The sequence below is a fragment of the Dendrobates tinctorius genome, unplaced genomic scaffold (genome assembly GCF_039654945.1).
Source record: "Dendrobates tinctorius isolate UK_male_01 unplaced genomic scaffold, ASM3965494v1 ptg000158l, whole genome shotgun sequence".
NCBI classification, from domain to species: Eukaryota; Metazoa; Chordata; class Amphibia; order Anura; family Dendrobatidae; genus Dendrobates; species Dendrobates tinctorius.
The window spans coordinates 10666629-10684111 of NW_027361825.1; positions in this window are offsets into that span (position 1 = coordinate 10666629).

The following is a 17483-nucleotide window of genomic DNA, read 5'->3' on the forward strand; positions in this document are numbered from 1 at the left end:
AAAAGTTGTTGTACAATTTGTCCTGAGTACGCTGACACCCCATATGTGGGAGAAAACTACTGTATGGACATACGTCAGGGCTCGGAAGGGAAGTAGTGACGTTTTGGAATGCAGACATTGATGGAATGGTCTGCGGGTGTCATGTTGCCTTTGGAGAGCCCCTAATGTACCTAAACAGTGGAAACCCCCCACAAATGACCCCATTTTGGAAACTAGACCCCCTAAGGAACTTATCTAGATGTGAGGTGAGCACTTTGAACCCCTAAGGGCTTCACAGAAGTTTATAATGCCCGGGCATGAAAATAAAAAAATCGTATTTTTTCCACAAACATGATCAATTAGTCCCCAATTTTTTCATTTTCCCAAGGGTAACAGGAGAAATTGGACCCCAAAAGTTGTTCTCCAATTTGTCATGAGTACGCTGACACCCCATATGTGGGAGAAAACTACTGTATGGACACACGTCAGGGCTCGGAAGGGAAGTAGTGACGTTTTGGAATGTAGACATTGATGGAATGGTCTGCGGGTGTCATGTTGCCTTTGGAGAGCCCCTAATGTACCTAAACAGTGGAAACCCCCCACAAATGACCCCATTTTGGAAACTAGACCCCCTAAGGAACTTATCTAGATGTGAGGTGAGCACTTTGAACCCCCAAGGGCTTCACAGAAGTTTATAATGCCCGGGCATGAAAATAAAAAAATCGTATTTTTTCCACAAACATGATCAATTAGTCCCCAATTTTTTCATTTTCCCAAGGGTAACAGGAGAAATTGGACCCCAAAAGTTGTTGTCCAATTTGTCATGAGTACGCTGACACCCCATATGTGGGAGAAAACTACTGTATGGACACACGTCAGGGATCGGAAGGGAAGTAGTGACGTTTTGGAATGCAGACTTTGATGGAATGGTCTGCGGGTGTCATGTGCGTTTGGAGAGCCCCTGATGTACCTAAACTATTGAAACTCCCCACAAGTGACCCCATTTTGGACACTAGACCCCCTCACGGAACTTATCTAGATGTGTGGTGAGCACTTTGAACCCCCAAGTGCTTCACAGAAGTTTATAACGCTCAGACGTGAAAATAAAAAAATCATTTTTTTCCACAAAAATGATATTTTTGCCCCCAAATTTTTATTTTCCTAAGGGTAACAGGAGAAATTGGACCCCAAAAATTGTTTTGCAATTTGTCCTGAGTAGGCTGATACCCTACATGTGGGGGTAAAACACTGTTTGGGCGCATGGCAGAGCTTGGAAGGGAAGGAGCACCATATGACTTTTTCAACTCAGAATTGGCTGAAATTGAGATCAGACGCAATGTTGCATTTGGAGAGCCCCTGATGTGCCCAAACAGTGGAAACCCCCAATTCTAACTCCAACCCGAACCCCAACACACCCCTAACCCTAATCTCAGCCCTAGCCCTAACCCTAGCCCTAACCCTAGCCCTAACCCTAACCCTAACCCTAGCCCTAACCCTAGCCCTAACCCTAACCCTAGCCCTAACCCTAGCCCTAACCCTGGCCCTAACCCTAGCCCTAATGGAAAAATGGAAATAAATACATTTTTTTTATTTTATTATTTTTCCCTAACTAAGGGGGTGATAACGGGGGGTTTGATTTACTATTTGTGGCGGTTTTTATGTTTGGCAGCTGTCGCACGCTAAAAGACGCTTTTTATTGTAAAAATAGTTTTTGCATCACTACATATTGAGAGCTATAATTTTTCCGTATTTTGACCCACCGAGTCATGTGAGGTCTTATTTTTTGCGAGATGAGTTGACGTTCTTATCGGTACCATTTTCGGGCACGTGACATTTTTTGATCGCTTTTTATTCCGATTTTTGGGACGCAGAATGAACAAAAACCAGCGTTTCATGAATTTCTTTTGGGGGGGTGCGTTTACACCGTTCCGCGTGCGGTAAAATTGATAAAGCGGTTTTATTTTTTGGGTCAGTATGGTTAAAGCGATACCTCATTTATGTAGTTTTTTTATGTTTTGTCGGTTTTATGCAATGAAAACTATTTTATATAAAAAATAATTATTTTTGCATCGCTTTATTCTGCGAGCTATAACTTTTTTATTTTTTCGCTGATGATGCTGTGTGGTGGCTCGTTTTTTGCGGGACAAGATGACGTTTTCAGCGGTACCATGGATATTTATATGTGTCTTTTTGATCGCGCGTTATTACACTTTTTGTTTGGCGGTATGATAATAAATCATTATTTTCTGCTTCGTTTTTTATTTTTATTTTTTAAGGGATTCGCTAAAGGGGTTAACTAATGGGACAGTTTTATAGGGCAGGTCGTTATGGACGCGGCGATACCTAATATGTGTACTTTTATAGTTTGTTTTTTTTATTATTTTCAAAAAATGAATTTATTGGGGAATATTTTTTTTTTTTTTTACTAATTTATTAGGCGATTTTTTTAAATTTATTTTTACATTTTTTTTTAATTTTTTTTTTACTTTATTACATAGTCCCAGATGGGACATCACTGTCCTGTGACAGATCACTGATCTGTCACATCACAGATCACTGTGACAGATCAGCAATCTGTCACAGGCATTGAAGAAGACTTCCTCTTGCCTGCGCTTTGCAGGCACTGAGGAAACCAGCTTCCTCAGGTCCCCGAAGGCCCCCGTCGCCATCTTGGATTCGGGGGCCTGGAGGATAGGAGCCCCCCGCAGCAGCGCTGCACATTGCGCTGCCGTGGGGGGCTCAGGGAAGCACGGAGGGAGCCCCCTCCCTGCCGATGCTTCCCTTTAACTCCCGGTACACCGCGATCATGTTTGATCATGATCATGTGCAAGGGGTTAACGTGTCGGGGGCGGTCCGTGACCGCCCCTGACACATAGTGCCGGGTGTCAGCTGTGATAATCAGCTGACACCCGGCCGCGAACAGCGGCGCTCACCACGTGGGCGCCGCTGATCGCGGTAGACGTACTATCCCGTCCACGGTCATACGGGCCCGGGTACCGTGGACGGGATAGTACGTCGGATGTCAGGAAGGGGTTAAAGGGGGATGGATGGGGTCATATAGTGCAAGATTTTGGCCAAAAACCTCCTTCCCTCAGTAAGAGCATAGATGGGTTATGACTGGGTGTTCCAGCATGACAATGAGCCCAAATACACAACCAAGACAACTAAGGAGTCGAGTTGAGCGAAACGGGTCGAAAAAATTCAAAAGTCGCCGACTTTTGGCAAAGTCGGGTTTCATGAAACGAAACCCGACCCTAGGATGAGGTCGGCCACGAGGTCGGCGACTTACGCGCCAAAGTCGCGTTTCAAAAGTTTATTTTGCGCTCTTTTTCAGCCAATCAGGATCCACGGACACTGTGGGCAACGTGATGACATAGGCACGGGTCACCACCATCTTTCAGAAGGGTATGCAAGTGATTGGCTTGCTTTGGTGGGCGTCACAGGGGGTATAAAAGGGCGTGCACGCCGACCGCCATCTTACTTCTGCCGATCTTAGCATAGGGAGAGGTTGCTGCTGATTCTGTAGGGAGAGCGTTAGGCAGGGAAGAAGACCAAAAAACTGCTTCTGCTGCTAGCGATTTGGCCTGCACAACACACCAGTCACTGTGTGTGCAGTGCAAGGGGAGGCTATATAGTGGTGTATCAGTGGTGTTGGTTGTTGGGCTGCCTTCTAAGGCTTCCTGACAGGCTGGCATTGCTGTTTACCCACTGCTCCGCAAACTGCTTTTTTAAAAGCAATCCAATCTCCCTTATCCTCTAGTCACTTTGGTCACAGCTGTGCCATCGAGCCTGTCACATAGCGCTCAGATATTCATTGGGCCTCACACAATCCAAAAGTGTCCAGTGTCCAAAAGTGTGTGCAGAGATTCAAAATCTCACTTATCCTCTAGTCACTTAGGTCACAGCTGTGCCATCGAGCCTGTCACATAGCGCTCAGATATTCATTGGGCCTCACACAATCCAAAAGTGTCCAGTGTCCAAAAGTGTGTGCAGAGATTCAAAATCTCACTTATCCTCTAGTCACTTAGGTCACAGCTGTGCCATCGAGCCTGTCACATAGCGCTCAGATATTCATTGGGCCTCACACAATCCAAAAGTGTCCAGTGTCCAAAAGTGTGTGCAGAGATTCAAAATCTCACTTATCCTCTAGTCACTTAGGTCACAGCTGTGCCATCGAGCCTGTCACATAGCGCTCAGATATTCATTGGGCCTCACACAATCCAAAAGTGTCCAGTGTCCAAAAGTGTGCAGAGATTCAAAATCTCACTTATCCTCTAGTCACTTAGGTCACAGCTGTGCCATCGAGCCTGTCACATAGCGCTCAGATATTCATTGGGCCTCACACAATCCAAAAGTGTCCAGTGTCCAAAAGTGTGCAGAGATTCAAAATCTCACTTATCCTCTAGTCACTTAGGTCACAGCTGTGCCATCGAGCCTGTCACATAGCGCTCAGATATTCATTGGGCCTCACACAATCCAAAAGTGTTTAGTGTCCAAAAGTGTGTGCAGAGATTCAAAATCTCACTTATCCTCTAGTCACTTAGGTCACAGCTGTGCCATCGAGCCTGTCACATAGCGCTCAGATATCAGTGGGCCTCACACAATCCAAAAGTGTCCAGTGTCCAAAAGTGTGTGCAGAGATTCAAAATCTCACTTATCCTCTAGTCACTTAGGTCACAGCTGTGCCATCGAGCCTGTCACATAGCGCTCAGATATTCATTGGGCCTCACACAATCCAAAAGTGTCCAGTGTCCAAAAGTGTGTGCAGAGATTCAAAATCTCACTTATCCTCTAGTCACTTAGGTCACAGCTGTGCCATCGAGCCTGTCACATAGCGCTCAGATATTCATTGGGCCTCACACAATCCAAAAGTGTCCAGTGTCCAAAAGTGTGTGCAGAGATTCAAAATCTCACTTATCCTCTAGTCACTTAGGTCACAGCTGTGCCATCGAGCCTGTCACATAGCGCTCAGATATTCATTGGGCCTCACACAATCCAAAAGTGTCCAGTGTCCAAAAGTGTGCAGAGATTCAAAATCTCACTTATCCTCTAGTCACTTAGGTCACAGCTGTGCCATCGAGCCTGTCACATAGCGCTCAGATATTCATTGGGCCTCACACAATCCAAAAGTGTCCAGTGTCCAAAAGTGTGCAGAGATTCAAAATCTCACTTATCCTCTAGTCACTTAGGTCACAGCTGTGCCATCGAGCCTGTCACATAGCGCTCAGATATTCATTGGGCCTCACACAATCCAAAAGTGTTTAGTGTCCAAAAGTGTGTGCAGAGATTCAAAATCTCACTTATCCTCTAGTCACTTAGGTCACAGCTGTGCCATCGAGCCTGTCACATAGCGCTCAGATATCAGTGGGCCTCACACAATCCAAAAGTGTCCAGTGTCCAAAAGTGTGTGCAGAGATTCAAAATCTCACTTATCCTCTAGTCACTTAGGTCACAGCTGTGCCATCGAGCCTGTCACATAGCGCTCAGATATTCATTGGGCCTCACACAATCCAAAAGTGTCCAGTGTCCAAAAGTGTGTGCAGAGATTCAAAATCTCACTTATCCTCTAGTCACTTAGGTCACAGCTGTGCCATCGAGCCTGTCACATAGCGCTCAGATATTCATTGGGCCTCACACAATCCAAAAGTGTCCAGTGTCCAAAAGTGTGTGCAGAGATTCAAAATCTCACTTATCCTCTAGTCACTTAGGTCACAGCTGTGCCATCGAGCCTGTCACATAGCGCTCAGATATTCATTGGGCCTCACACAATCCAAAAGTGTCCAGTGTCCAAAAGTGTGCAGAGATTCAAAATCTCACTTATCCTCTAGTCACTTAGGTCACAGCTGTGCCATCAAGCCTGTCACATAGCGCTCAGATATCAGTGGGCCTCACACAATCCAAAAGTGTCCAGTGTCCAAAAGTGTGTGCAGAGATTCAAAATCTCACTTATTCTCTAGTCACTTAGGTCACAGCTGTGCCATCGAGCCTGTCACATAGCGCTCAGATATCAGTGGGCCTCACACAATCCAAAAGTGTACAGTGTCCAAAAGTGTGTGCAGAGATTTAAAATCTCACTTATCCTCTAGTCACTTAGGTCACAGCTGTGCCATCAAGCCTGTCACATAGCGCTCAGATATCAGTGGGCCTCACACAATCCAAAAGTGTCCAGTGTCCAAAAGTGTGTGCAGAGATTCAAAATCTCACTTATTCTCTAGTCACTTAGGTCACAGCTGTGCCATCGAGCCTGTCACATAGCGCTCAGATATCAGTGGGCCTCACACAATCCAAAAGTGTCCAGTGTCCAAAAGTGTGTGCAGAAATTCAAAATCTCCCCTGTCCTATAGACACCTTGTACCTTGTTTTACATACTATATAGTTTGTTGGATTTTGTCTACATTTCTACCAAAAATGAGGAAGGCTGGTGGAAGAGGCCGTGGAATTGGGCGGGGGTTGGCAGCTGGCAATGATGGTGTTGGTGGTGGATCTGATGGTAGTGGCAAGAGCAAAATAGGACCGAATGCAGGAGGTGTTGAGCCTGCGTCATCGTCTGGCTACATAAGGCCTCGAACGCTTAGTTTTCTAGGAGTTGGCAAACCGCTTTTAACGCCAGAGCATCAGGAAAAAGTTTTGTCTTACATTGCTGACTCAGCCTCCAGCTCTATCGCCTCCTCTTCTTCAGTTGTAAAAAGTAAAAGCACTGAGTCGTCATTGGAGGCTCATGTTCATGAACCACACCTTTCCTTGTGTCCTTCACCCCAACCAAGATTGAAGGATGACGCAGGCCATACTACTGATTACTCCATGGAGCTGTTTTCACATACCATGCCTGGATTATCAAGTGAAATGGTGAATTACCCAGGCCAAGATGAATCTGACATGGAGTGCACTGATGCACAGCCGCTGATGGATGATTCTGCTGGTACATTCACTCAGAGCACTACATTGTCCTCGCAGTGTACAGAGCCAGATTCTGACCCTGATGAGACTCAGGTGCCCCTTCCCGCACACTATACCACCATACACGGTGACACAGAGCAAGGTGCACATGACATAGAAGAGGAGGTGATGGATGACCCAGTTGTTGACCCAGATTGGTATCCATTGGGGGAAGAGGGTGCTGCTTCCAATAGCTCAGATGAGGAGCATCCACAGCAGACATCGACATCGCAACAGCTGTTATCTGGCAGGCCCGGAGCACTCCAAAGACAGTTTCCAAACATCAAAAGAGTTGCTGGACAGCTTGTCCAGAGGGTCAAAAGATCACAGCGTGCTAGGCCGCAAAATGTCTGCCAAAGTAGGAAGAGTGCAGTGTAGCACTTTTTTGAACAAAATCCTCATGATCAGGCCAAGGTTATCTGTAAGAAGTGCGCAAAGACCTTTAGCCGAGGGAAAAATCTGAAAAATTTGAATACCAGTTGCATGCTTAGACATTTAACCAGCATGCACTTGCAAGTGTGGACACAACACCAAACCTCAAGTGCCACATGTGCAACTGATCACAACGAAGGTAGTCATCAACGCTACATTGTTTCCCCCACTGTAAGCCCACCGGTTAGCACAGCAGCAAATGTTGAGGTGTCGTTGCAAGGCCACAGCAGTCAGGGAATCCCACTGTTATATCAACGAAAGACTGATTCTAGGCCATCAGAAAGAACACCAACTCCATCACCATCATCAACCCTCTCTCAGTCCGCCCTGTCCACCGCTACTTCCACCATATGCAGCTCTCAAGTCCAGCTCACCCTCCCAGACACTATGAGTAGGTCAAGAAAGTACTCAGTCTCTATGACCTACCCAGTCGCCACTTCTTCTCTCGCAAAGCCATCCCGGCCCTCCACCATCATGTGAAAGACCGCATTGTCCATGCACTCAAGCAGTCAGTGAGCGGAAAGGTGCACCTCACAACTGATGCATGGTCTAGTCGGCATGGCAAGGGCCGTTACGTGTCCATCACTGCGCACTGGGTTAATGTGGTGGATGCATGGTCCACAGGGGACAGCGGTGGTGGGACAGTGCTGCCTAGCCCACGGTATAGGAAACAGTTGGCTGTAGGCGTTCCACCCTCCTCCTCCTCCTCCAGAAGCGAAAGCTCGTCCACAGAGCGCAGTCGTACGAGCACTCCATCTGCAGCTGCCACTGTTGCACACGATGTGTCCCCCTATCGAGCAGCTAGTGGAAAGCGTCAGCAGGCTGTGTTGCAGATGATGTGTTTGGGCGACAGACATACCGCCGAGGTGCTGGCCGAGTACTTGAAGCGACAAACTGAGTCATGGCTGGGCAGTATACATCTTGAGGCAGGCAAGGTAGTTAGTGATAACGGCCGTAATTTTGTGGCAGCCATAGCCCTTTCAAAACTCAGCCACATACCTTGCTTGGCTCACACCTTGAACCTGGTGGTGCAGTGCTTCCTCAAAAATTATCCGGAGTTAACAGCCCTGCTCCAGAAGGTGCGAAGACTGTGCGCGCACATCTGCCGGTCGCCTGTACACTCCGTTCGTATGCAGAAGCTGCAGCGATTGCTCCACCTTCCCAACCACCGCCTCATTATCGACATTGCAACAAGGTGGAACTCCACCCTGCACATGGTGGAGCGGCTGTGTGAGCAGAGGCAGGCCATAATGCATTTGTGGGAGGATACACGGCCAGGCACTTTGAGAGCAGACATGGATTTGACAGGTGTGCAGTGGTCGAAGCTGAAAGACCTCTGTAAAGTCCTTCAGTGTTTTGAGGAATGCACACGGCTGGTAAGCGCAGACGACGCCATCCTAAGCATGAGCATCCCACTTATGCATCTGCTCATGCAAACTTTGACGCACCTTAAGGAGCAGGCGTCTGCAGCCAATGTTGATGAGGAGGAAGAGGAGGAGCGAATCCTTGATGACATTCAGCCATTGTCTGCTCAGGGACCTCTCCTGGACGAGGTGGAGGAAGAAGAGGAGGAGGAGGATGATGATGGGGATGATTACTTAGGGGAGGAGGATGCATCTCGTGGGGCAAGTGAAAATGTTGGCGTGGCAAGGTCTGGTACAGGGTTTGTGCGTGACTGGAGGGATGTGGATTTGCCAGAAAGTGCTCCTCCTCCCAGCACTCGCAGTGCATCATTGACACCGGGAACATTGGCCCACATGTCAGATTATGCCTTGCGGATCCTAAAAAGGGACCCCCGCATTGCCAAAATGATGAACGATGACGACTACTGGTTGGCCAGCATCCTGGATCCACGCTATAAAGGCAAATTACAAAACATCATGCCACAGGAGAACCTTGACCTAATATTGGCTAATAAACAAGCAACTCTGGTAAATCGGTTGCTTGAGGCATTCCCAGCACACAGCAGCGGTGATGGTTCTCACACGAGCCGTACGGGCCGGGGGCAGCTTGGCAGAGGTGTTCGTGGTGCACACAGCAGAAGTGGCGTTGGAGACAGGGGTTTCATGACAATGTTGTGGACTGATTTTTCAAATACCGCTCACACAACTGGTAATACTGCATCGATGGAAAGTGACAGGAGACAGCAGTTGTCAACCATGGTTACAAACTACTTTTCCTCCCATATCGATGTTCTCCCACACAGGTCATTCCCCTTTGACTATTGGGCCTCTAAACTGGACACCTGGCCCTGGACAGGTGGGTAGGCCGACTCTTGGGCGCGGGCACTGGCACAGGGTCCCTCATAGTGCAATCAAGTGTCTCTGACGGTGGTGGTGCACACCCGCCGTCAGACACACCGCTGTACTATGAGGGGCCCAGTGCCAGTACCGACGCCCACGAGTGGGCCCCCCTTGCTTTGGCAGGGCCCCAGCATTTGCAATCTTTACTTCTCCCTGCTCCTCCGCTGTGTAATCTGGGCCGTCAAATCCATACTGTGCCTGACACCGTCTGAGCCTGCCTCCTGAGACATATATTTTGAATGTGTACGCTATCCATACATGTTATCCGGGGATACGGTACCCTTTCTAACCTTTGTGCAATCACGTGCAATCCATACTGGGCCTAACACCGTCTGAGCCTGCCTCCTGAGACATATATTTTGAATGTGTACGCTATCCATACATGTTATCCGGGGATACGGTACCCTTTCTAACCTTTGTGCAATCACGTGCAATCCATACTGGGCCTAACACCGTCTGAGCCTGCCTCCTGAGACATATATTTTGAATGTGTACGCTATCCATACATGTTATCCGGGGATACGGTACCCTTTCTAACCTTTGTGCAATCACGTGCAATCCATACTGGGCCTAACACCGTCTGAGCCTGCCTCCTGAGACATATATTTTGAATGTGTACGCTATCCATACATGTTATCCGGGGATACGGTACCCTTTCTAACCTTTGTGCAATCACGTGCAATCCATACTGGGCCTAACACCGTCTGAGCCTGCCTCCTGAGACATATATTTTGAATGTGTACGCTATCCATACATGTTATCCGGGGATACAGTACCCTTTCTAACCTTTGTGCAATCACGTGCAATCCATACTGGGCCTAACACCGTCTGAGCCTGCCTCCTGAGACATATATTTTGAATGTGTACGCTATCCATACATGTTATCTGGGGATACGGTACCCTTTCTAACCTTTGTGCAATCACGTGTAATCCATACTGGGCGTGAGAACGGCTGGCGAGCTGTTACGCAAGCTACAGCACCTGTGGTTTGCACACGTAAGTTTTTCATTTTTTCAGGAATGACGGTTAGGCCTAATTCCGGAACTGCAGTTGACCTGCACTTACTGGGAAATCATTGTTCGCGGGTAATAATTGTAATCAGTGATCCCCATCACTAACGTTGTTCAGCGGGTTATCTGCACCTGTAAGCGACAAACGCTGGCCTTTTCAGTGGAGCGCACATGCAGCCACGGACATGTAAGGGCATGACACACCAGTTATTGGCCAATCTCATGTTCCAGAGCCTCACGTGTCCCTCTAGTAAGCCGGACTCGGACCGCGGGGCATGACGGAGTCTCGTTCGTTAACGGAATTAAGCTTGCAATGTGTGCATCTGTTCTGTAGCTGGCATGGTTGAGGTTTCCCAGGTGGAGTCGAATTTAACCATAGGCTCCACTCCTGGTGGTGCCCTTCTGGACATTCCTTTAAGGTTCAGCTTTGCAACCATACTGCCCACGTAAAACAAACACTTTGCCTTCATGAACGCTGTTTGGAGGGTCATGACTCGTGGGAATAACGCCGCCCAATCAGTTAACCTGCTAGAGAGATCCTTCGTTGCTCCCAAGCATGACATCACACTCCCTAGGAGGAAGGTAATGCCACTGTGGCGACCGTACTCCTGGGGGCGACACAAGTGCACTGATGCCCAGCCACTGCTCGATGAATCTGCTGGTACATTGACCCAGACCACTACATTCCCCTCGCACGCTACACGGCCTGAATCTGACCCTGATGAAACTCAGGTTACCCTTCCCATATACAGTTCCATCTTACACGGTGACAAAGAGGAAGCTGCAGATGAAAGTGCAGGTTCGGCCCACCCGCCATCAGACACACCACCGTACTATCAGGGGACCTGTGCCAGTGCCGTCGCCAACGAGTGGGCCCCCCCTGCTTGCTCAGGATCACAGCACTTGCAAGGTTGAAATACTGTGCAGTGAGATGGAAGATGGGGACGACGAGGAGTCCAGACTAGTACAGGGATTCCCTAGCGAGGAGACTTATTTGATTGTTTTCAATGTTGGGACAGCAATTTTTGGGGAGCACTATTCTCTGGAGAATGATAGATGGGGCCCACCATACACTGGAACATTCCAAAGGTGGACATCAGACACTGGAGCAGCATTTACAGGGCCCATTATACACTAGAGCATTAGAAATGGGGCCCATTATGTTTGGAGCATTATTTGGGCCCATAACACAGTGGAGCTTCATCCATGGGGACCAACATATACTGTAGCATTATGTGGAGCTCATCATATACTGTTTCAAACATTATATGGGACCAATGATTCTGTATGGAGAAATAGATGGGCCTCGTCATGAGATGTAAAAAGTGAAGTATTTTTCATTGTACTATACCGCTATTTCTCTGCCGTATCGGAGCATGATCATTGATGAGTTGTGGTATGTGTTAAAGGGGCGCTCTTTCGCCCAGGGCACATGAAAACCTGGAGCCAGCCCTCCCCCCCCCCACAACTTTAGCCAAATAACCCCCATTTTTCAGTGCGTAACTTGTATTATGAAGTTAATTAAGGTTGACAAGCTTAAGTAAGAAGAATTGATGCTTTTGGCATTCAAATGGGCACTGTAGGTGTATTTCCTGTCCTCCTCTCACTGCCGACTTTTATTCCCCATTGACTTACATTGGGTTTCGTGTTTCGGGACGACCCCGACTTTTCCCTATAATCGGACGATCTTGCTCGACCCGACTTTTGGAAAAGTCGGGTTTCACGAAACGAAACGCGACCCTAAAAAACCAAAAGTCGCTCAACTCTACTAAGGAGTGGTTCTGTAAGAAGCATTTCAAGGTCCTGGAGTGGCCTAGCCAGTCTCCAGAGCTGAAACCAATAGAAAATCATTGGAGGGACCTGAAACTCAATGTTGCCCCTAAACCTGAAAGATCTGGAGAACTGTATGGAAGAGAGGGCCAAAATCCCAGCTGCAGTGTGTGCAAATTTTGTCAAGAACTGCAGGAAACTTATGACCTCTGAAATTGCAAAGGTTTCTGTACCAAATATTAAGTTCTGGTTTTCTGTTGCATTAAATACTTATTTTATGCAAAAAAAATGCAAATTAATTATGTAAAAATCATACAATGTGATTTTCTGGATTTTTTTTAGATTCTGTCTCTCACAGTTGAAGTGTACCTATGATAAAAATTAAAGACCTCTTCATTCTTTGTAGGTGGGGAAAGTTGCTAAATCGTTAGGGTATCAACTACTTATTCTCCCCACACATTTCCTTTGTATTTTAGGGATGGAAATAAATATAAATAAATATATATATATAGTTGTGGCCAAAAGTATTGACACCCCTGTAATTCTGTCAGATAATTCTCAGTTTCTTCCTGAAAATGATTGCAAACACAAATTCTTTGGTATTATTATCTTCATTTAATTTGTCTTAAAGGAAAAAACACAAAAGAGATGAAGCAAAAAGCAAAACATTGATCATTTCACACAAAACTCCAAAAATGGGCCAGACAAAAGTATTGGCACCCTCATCCTAATACTTGGTTGCACAACCTTTAGCCAAAATAACTGCGACCAACCGCTTCCGGTAACCATCAATGAGTTTCTTACAATGCTCTGCTGGAATTTTAGACCATTCTTCTTTGGCAAACTGCTCCAGGTCCCTGATATTAGAAGGGTGCCTTCTCCAAACAGCCATTTTTAGATCTCTCCACAGGTGTTCTATGGGATTCAGGTCTGGACTCATTGCTGGCCACCTTAGAAGTCTCCAGTGCATTCTCTCAAACCATTTTCTAGTGCTTTTTGAAGTGTGTTTTGGGTCATTGTCCTGCTGGAAGACCCATGACCTCTGAGGGAGACCCAGCTTTCTCACACTGGGCCCTACATTATGCTGCAAAATTTGTTGGTAGTCTTCAGACTTCATAATGCCATGCACATGGTCAAGCAGTCCAGTTCCAGAGGCAGCAAAGCAACCCCAAAACATCAGGGAACCGCCGCCATGTTTGACTGTAGGGACCGTGGTCTTTTCTTTGAATGCCTCTTTTTTTCTCCTGTAAACTCTACGTTGATGCCTTTGCCCAAAAAGCTCTACTTTTGTCTCATCTGACCAGAGAACATTCTTCCAAAACGTTTTAGGCTTTTTCAGGTAAGTTTTGGCAAACTCCAGCCTGGCTTTTTTATGTCTCGGGGTAAGAAGTGGGGTCTTCCTGGGTCTCCTACCATACAGTCCCTTTTCATTCAGACACCGACGGATAGTACGGGTTGACACTGTTGTATCCTCGGACTGCAGGGCAGCTTGAACTTGTTTGAATGTTAGTCGAGGTTCTTTATCCAACATCCGCACAATCTTTAGTTGAAATCTCTTGTCAATTTTTCTTTTCCATCCACATCTAGGGAGGTTAGCCACAGTGCCATGGGCTTTAGACTTCTTGATGACACTACGCACGGTAGACACAGGAACATTCTGGTCTTTGGAGATGGACTTGTAGCCTTGAGATTGCTCATGCTTCCTCACAATTTGGTTTCTCAAGTCCTCAGACAGTTCTTTGGTCTTCTTTCTTTTCTCCATGCTCAATGTGGTACACACAAGGACACAGGACAGAGGTTGAGTCAACTTTAATCCATGTCAACTGGCTGCAAGTTTGATTTAGTTATTGCCAACACCTGTTAGGTGCCACAGGTAAGTTACAGGTGCTGTTAATTACACAAATTAGAGAAGCATCACATGATTTTTCGAACAGTGCCAATACTTTTGTCCACCCTCTTTTTTATGTTTGGTGTGGAATTATATCCATTTTGGCTTTAGGACAATTCTTTTTGTGTTTTTTCATTTAAGACAAATTAAATGGAGATAATAATACCAAAGAATTTGTGTTTGCAGTCATTTTCAGGAAGAAACTGAGTATTATCTGACAGAATTGCAGGGGTGTCAATACTTTTGGCCACAACTGTATATATATATATATATATATATATATATATATATATATATACACACACACATGTATGTATTTTCATCTTTTCCATTTTAAAAATTACAAAAACAAAATTGGGCAAATGCAAAAGTTTGGGCACCCTGCAGGATAAGTACCTAGTATCCTCCCCTTTTTGAAAGTATCACAAAAACTCTTTTTGTAGCCAACCAAGAGTCTTTCAATCATAGTTTGAAGGGTTTTCGTACAAACTTCCTTGGAAAATTCTTCCAGTTCTGTGAAATTCCTTTGTTGTCTTGCACACACTAATTTGAGGTCTAGCCACAGATTTTCAGTGATGTTTAGATCAGGAAACTGTGATGGCTATTATGAAACCTTCAACTTGCACCTTGTGAGGATTGTGGATTTTGACGTGTGATCATTTTCCATCTGCAGAAGACATCCTCTTTTCAACTTCAGCTTTTTTACAGATGGTGTTATGCTTGCATCAAGAATTTGTTGAAATGCCACTGACTCCATTCTTTACTCTACCTTCCCCATGCAATTGGCTGCAACACAACCCCAAAGCATAATTGATCCACCACTATGTTTAATCTTTGGCGAGATATTCTTTTCCTGAAATTCTGTGCCCTTTTTTCTCCACACATACCTTTGATGATTGTGGCCAAAGAGTTCTATTTTAACCTCATTGGTCCACAGAACTTGTTGCCAAAATGTATTAGGCTTGTTTAGATGTTCTTTTGCATACTTCTGACACTGAATTTTATGGTGAGGATGCAGGAGAGGTTTTCTTCTGATGACTCTTCCATGAAGGCCAAATTTGTGCAGGGGTCTCTGAACAATAGAACAATGTACCACAAATCAAGGGTCTGCTAAATCTTTCTGCAGTCAAACGGGGGTTCTGATTTTCCTCTCTAGCAAACCTGCGAGCAGCTCACACTGAAGTTTTGCTTGATCTTCCAGAAGTTATCTTGACCTCCACTTTTCCTGTTAACGGCCATTTTTTATTTACATTTCGAACTGAGGAAAGGGCAACTTGAAAATGATTTGCCATCTTCTTATAACCTTCTTCTGCTTTGAAGGCCTCCACCATTTTCATTTTCAGAGTGCTAGACAGCTACTTAGAAAAACCCATGGCTGCTGTTTTAGGCACAAGAGGCTGGGTTTTTATAAAACTGGGAAAGTTGCACCACTTGGCTTTTCCTAACGATGATAGTGAACAAGCCATAACCCTAACAGACTAATTAAGGTCTGAAACTTTGTTTAAAGTTATCTGAGTTATCGGCTTGGGAACAGAGAATACAGCAACAGAGGAGTGCAGGGCAGCACCAAGATGTGGCAGCTAACTACATGGGCTGATGCCCTTATGTCTGGGGCGAAACAGACAGGGGAATTCCTAAAAGTAGTAAAGCTGGACAGAAGGATCGCTGTGGTACCAGACGAGCCGGTACAACCCAGGAGCATTCTAGAAGAAGTGGGGAAAAGCACAGGAATAGACAAGGGTGTGTACTGTGATGTTCCCTATGAAGTTGCTGTAACTGAACTGGAAATACTGGGAATGGATGCAAGTAAAGTTGTTTGCTATAAGTTGAAACTGGACTCTGTCTCCCTTTGTTTGAACCCATCAGAAAACAGCCCTCAGCAGCCCAGGAGAAAACCTGATGGAGTTGAGAGCGAAACAAAAGGTACAGGTCAAAGGGGATAGTGTATGCTTGTGGCGGGAGACCAGTGCGTGATTGAGCAATCTATGTCTGCCATGACTATGGCCCTGGCTCCCCTCACACTTACAGATCTCCCTCCAGAAGTGATTTGAACTTGACTCCTCTATCAGAAGCTATATGGAGAGGTAACCTGTGAAGACGGAAGATATGCTGGATGAACTTCTCAGCCAGCACTGCCCACTATTAAAGTGAAATGAATACTCACTCCTCTCCCTGCCCATGGGGGCATGGGGAAGCGTGAATATTCATTTCTCATTAGCAGCGTGGACAGGATCCTGTCTCCATCTGCTGCTCCGCCTGCACCAGGCCGGTTCCCCTGACTCAGGGGCCCCATAGCTGCTGGGTGTGCCGTTATTAGTGACACGCCACTGGCTGGGGCCCCTGGAGCAGTGGGGGCCCTAGGCAGCTGCTGGACAGTGCCTGGACCCACCAGAGAATCCTGATGACCATCAACTATTTGACCATCGGGCTGGCACACCAAGGATATGACCACTGTCTAGTGATGGTAGAACATTTCACGAAGTTTGCAGTGGTGACGCCCACCTGGGACCAAACGGCTGAGTCCGCTGCATATGTCATCTATAAAAATTTCATTCAGGTCTATGGATGCCCGCAGTGGATCCATTCTGATCAAGGGGCCTGTTTTTTTGGAATAGTAATGGATGAGTTTCAACAGATCTATCAGTTTGACAGGTCTCATACCACACCGTACCACCCTCAGGGAAACCGGGCCTGTGAGCAGTTTAACTGTACTCTAATCCAGATGCTAAGGACCCTGGAAGATGATAGGAAGGCTAGATGGCCTGAGTATGTGTCTGAACTCGTGTGGATCTACAACAGTTGAGTCCATCAAACCACTGGTTACATGCCCTACTCCTTATTGTTCGGACGAATGGGGAATGAAGTCACGGAACTGGAGCTGGATCCAGGGGAGGACTACCCACGGACGGTGGTGTCTACCTGGGTCCGAGAACATCGCCACCATTTGCAGACCTTACATTGTTTAGTACAGATGTGGTAGGGGCCAGGATTGGGGGGTGGTCCACTGCTTAGCACGTCCGGACGACACAGGCACCAGGCGAAGCAAGGACAAGACAGAGGCAGAGTTCAGTTGTAACAGTTCCGGATTTTATTCATCGTCCTCCTGACGAACACAACCACGCACCTCAGTTCTTTACAGTTCTCCGTCTCCAGGCCCGGGTACCT